We start from the raw sequence: 5040 nt of genomic DNA on the forward strand, positions 1-5040 counted from the left end.
GACCCACCAACTTCAGCTGCAGGAATCTGTCCTATAAAAATATCTTCATAAGCGTGCAAAGATGTACCAGGATGTTCCTTGCAGGACTGTTTATAATACTGAGAAACAGGAGAATGGTTGAATAAATTTTGATGTCCCTACAGTGGAATACTATGTAGCTGTTAACAACCTCATCTTTAAAATAGTGATAATAGGATTTGTCTCTCATAGTTTTTAATGGGGATTAAGTGAATTAATACCTGCAAAGTGCTTCCATAGTAATGCTAGCTGTCATCATTGTTACAGCTGTAGAAATAGGAAAAAATCACTAAGACGCAATACTGATTAAAAAAGAAACTTATAAAACAATAGGTGAAGTGTGATCCCATGTGAGTAAATTAATAATAGTAAACACACATATGAAAAAAGAAGAAAAGTCTGGACATACAGGCACCAAACTATGATACTGGTAGTCTTTGGTGGGTGGGTAACAGAGACATTTACTTTATAAATGTCTATAAATTTTAAAGTTGGGTAATACCTGTGTATTGCTTTTGAAACCAGGGGGGGAAATCCTCCAAAAAAGTAAAGAAAACAAGAGGAGTAGAAGATGGTATGGGAACCCTTCCCCTCTTTTTGAGGACCCCTTAGTCCAGAGATCAAAGCTGCCTAAACAGCAGAAAAGACTCCCTGTTTGGCTGATCTGACACTGGGGAAGCTGGGGGCGCAGCTTCCCACCCCAGCTTGTCTGACACTTTATTCTCATTCTGCAGGGCCCAAGAACCCCATGGGGACACCTTCCCTTCAGGGCATAAGGCCCAGGAGGCTGGCTCATCAGGGAGGCTGGGTCGTCTCAGGCAAGTCATCTGCCCTCTCTGGGCCTCAGCTGCCCTCCCTGTAACATGGGCAGAAGCAGCCAGCCTCTTGTGTGTTGTGAACAGCTAGGGGAGCAGAATGTGCCACTGGCATCACAGCAGAGCAAAGGATGGGGGCCAGCCTGGAGTTGGTGTTTCACCAAGAGTCTGTCGTCTGTAAAAATGCCGATGGCTGCCATTTGCCAGTGGGCAGTTTTTACTCACAACACTGCTGACACAAAATGCGTGATGTCTTTTCCAACACTTCTCCAATTCACCAATACCAGCTGGGTGTCCTCCAATTCAATTCCATTGTGACACTGTCTACCTGGAGTTAGCATCAGATCCCACAAATTAAGGGCTCGGTCCCACAAGCCTGCCTCCACTTCAGACACCAATCACAAGTCCAGGTTGTCACCGGTACTTTTGACCAACCAGCTATAAATCAGGAGATCCTGTGATCCCTGGCTGAGGTTCCATAATTTGCTAGAAAGGCTCACAGAACTCAGGACATCTCTTTACTTACACTTTCCAGTTTAGCATAAAGGAGACAACTCAGGAAAGCTGAATGGAAGAGACGCACAGTGCAAGGTATGGGAGCAGAGAGTGCACAGAGCTCCCATGCCCTCTCCTGGTACGCGCCCTCCCAGCCCCTCCATGTGTTCGCCAACCCAGAAGCTCTCCCAACGCCTTCATTTAGGGGTTTTTATGGAGGTTTCATTACATATGCACGATCGATCAATTAAATCATTAGCCCTTGGTGACTGAACTCAATCTCCAGCCATCTCCCTTCACCGAGATGGGGGGTGGGGCTGAAAGTTCCAACCCTCTAATCATGCCTTGATCTTCCTAGTGACCAGCTCAGAACTATCTAGGGGGCCACCAGTCAGCTCATTAGCATACAAAAGACACTTATCACTCTGAAGATTCCACGGGTTTTAGGAGCTGTGTGCTAGGAGCCAGAGACAAAACTAGCTATGTATGTTTCCCATTGTACCACAACCAGGCCTCCCAGTGGCCTGCCAGGCCCTGAACATTGGTTGTCACGTCTAATCAACCCACCCAAACACCTGCACATAGGGCTGATGGTCCCCAGTTTACAGAGCACACCTAGCTCAGGGAGTTGTTTATTTACATGTGTTAGAGAGAGTAGGACAGTCATTCCAGGTCATACAGTTAATGAGTAGTGTAGCCTGGATTTGAAGCCAGGTGTGTCCGAAGGCAGAGCCCAAGTGTGTCCTTCCACTGGGCTGCTCAGAGGCACTGAAGGATGACCTGACCGCCCCTAAATATCAAGTATGATAAGCCCACCCCCAAGACAGAGCTGAAGTGCAGAGGCCAGGGTGGAAGGGGCAGCTGGCACACAGTAGGTGCTTTGTGAATACTTGCTGAGTCAACGAAAGACTGGTAAGTCCTTCTCCCTACGCTCTCTAGGAGGGGGTGTGAGGATTAGGGTCTCATCAGCTGCTCAAGACTCATATCCACGACCTAGAAGTTTGTAAGTTGGAGAGGGCTGCAGACCACGTGTCTGCAGACCTCGTTACACAGAGGGAAAGTGGGGCTTGAGTTGGCTCAGGGGCTGCCTCAGACCACCAGCATGTCATGTCAGTGACCACGCCAGGCCTCCTGCCTCCCAGCTCTGGGCCCTCCAAGCTGCACCATCGGGGTCTCACGAGAGCGGGCCAGGAGAGGCAGAACAGGGCCCACTGTGTTAGTCGACCCATTCTACAGAGGAGGAAACAGAGGGCCGGAAAGCAGGTGCGCCTGGCAGTGCAGCCTCCTTCTTTGTGCATTTCTGGCCACCTCTGCATGTCGAGGCGGGGTGTGGGTGTGGTTGCCCAGAGTCAGTCCCCGGAGAGTAGAATGGGGGTGCCTTGGAGGGGTGGAATGATTGTCAAGGCCAGGACCTCCCTGGCCGCTCAGACCCCTGCCTGCCTGAGAAACGTCAGGGTCAGACGATGCCCGGGCCGCCCAGGGCTCCCTGGCACAGAGGCGTGTACTGTAGTGCTCAAACCTGCCCCTGTTCTGTGTCTTTGGGGTCCTCTCTGAGTGAGACCCCTATACAAGGAGGGAATGGTATAATGGGCTTTGAGCGCTGGTTTCTCATCTTTCTTTTTTTTTTTTTTAATAGATTTATTTTATTTATTTATTTTTTGGCTGCGTTGGGTCTTCATTGCTGTGCGCAGGCTTTCTCTAGTTGCAGCAAGCGGGGGCTACTCTTCGTTGCGGTGCGCGGGCTTCTCACTGCGGTAGCTTCTCTTGTTGCAGAGCACAGGCTCTAGGCGCATGGGCTTCAGTAGTTGTGGCACAAGGGCTCAGTAGTTGTGGCTCGCAGGCTCTAGAGTGCAGGCTCAGTAGTTGTGGCGCACAGGCTTAGCTGCTCCGCACATGTGGGATCTTCCTGGACCAGGGCTCAAACCCGTGTCCCCTGCATTGGCAGGTGGATTCTTAACCACTGCGCCACCAGGGAAGCCCCTGGTTTCTCATCTTTCAAATGGGTGTGGTGATATGATGTTATATTTACTTTAGGGGGTTGTTGTGAAGATTAAGTGAAATATGTGAATGACGGCCAGTGGTTGGCACATGGTAAGTGTGGGTTTCCTTCTTTCTTCTCTCTCTGCCTCTCCCACCCCTGCCCTTTCTTTTTTTCTTTCCTTCCTAGCCAACAGCTCTGGGTGTGGTGTTAGAGAAAGAACCAGGTGCTGCAGGATACAGACAATGAGGGGACAACCTCCACCAGGGGACTCAGGGATGGAAAAAGCCATCTCAAACCAGCTGTGGGTGGGCCGACAGTCAGCTCGGCCCTGCCCAGAATCCCTAGGCTTCCTCAGTGCTGGGAGCTCTGGGAGTCATACCAACCGTGGTCCCACACCAGCCTCATCAGGGCTTCAGACTCCTGGACTGACACGGAAAGGGGGTCCCAGGGAGGCACATCTCTCTCACCCAGAGTCATGGGGCTACTGGGGACCCCCAGCAGCTGACTGTCACCTGCTCACCCACCTGCCTGCTGACCTCCATAACTCAGGGCCAGCCAGGAGGAGGCGTCACCTATTTATTGGTGCCAGGCCCTGTCCTGGGCATGTCCTGTTCCTTCCTGCTGGGGTCTGTCAGGGTCCCCTACTCAAGGTCAGCTTAGCCCACCTCACAACATGAGCTGCCTTGCCCTGTATCTCAGGAGCAGGAAAGACAGGTGGAGAAATGGATGAGGTGGGCACAGGCCATGAGGACACCCGTGAGCACCCATGAATACACCCCCTGTTGTGTGCTGCTCCTTGAATGCAGAGCACACACTCGCCCAGAGCTGCTGCCCAACAGTCTGGGTAAGAATGCTTAGGCCCAGGTTACAGATGAGCAGAGTGAGGCCCAGCAGAGGACAGGGTCACCTGGAGGATAGTCAGAGGCAGCAGTGAGAACAGAAACCAGAGCTTTGGAATCAGGCTGCCTGGGTCTGAACCCAGCCCTGCCATTTCCAGGCTGTGGGACCTTGAGCCAGTGCCTTGACTTTTCTAGGCCTCTGTTTCCTCATCCGTAAAGTGGAGAGAATATCCTCTTCCATCTCAGGTTGTCAGGAAGCAGGAAACAGAGACAGAAGAGCCCCCACACAGTGCCTGGCACACAGTAGGCGCACAGCGAGTTTCAGTTCCTCCTCCCACTCCCAGCTGGCCCTCTCTTCTCCTTCCTCTGCTTCCAAGCCCAAACCCCTTCTTCAGCCCTGACCAGGGGGTGAGAATTGGCCTAAAGAGGGCCCCTCCCAGCCCAACAGCGCCAACATAGGTCTCAGCCCGCCTTTGCCCGCCACAGGGCCAGCAGCGAGGTCAAGGGCAGCCTCAGAGGGAAGACCCTGGGAGGGGAGTCTGAGTGTCTGGGCAGGTGAGGTCGTGGGAGCCTCCAAAGCGCGGCCCCTCCCATTTCCATTCCACTCTGCAGTTCGTCAAAGCTCATTCCCATCCACCTCAGCTTACAAAGTCACCCGCACCAGTGTCAGAGGATTTCATTCACAGCGTTCCATGACCCCACGTGGGGCCCTGACCCCAGCTCTCAGCGGCCCTCTCACCTGAGCGCAGGTTGAGTCCTGATCCCAGCCTGAGCCCTGAGCACGATTCCAAACTGAGCCCAGGTCTAAGGTAGATTGTGTCCTTAGCGGGGTAAGGGGGTAGGGGTGGAGGGGCGCATTCAGAAGAATCACCCTCTCAAGAGAGGGAGAATC

The sequence above is a fragment of the Globicephala melas genome, chromosome 15, assembly GCF_963455315.2.
Source record: "Globicephala melas chromosome 15, mGloMel1.2, whole genome shotgun sequence".
Taxonomy (NCBI): domain Eukaryota; kingdom Metazoa; phylum Chordata; class Mammalia; order Artiodactyla; family Delphinidae; genus Globicephala; species Globicephala melas.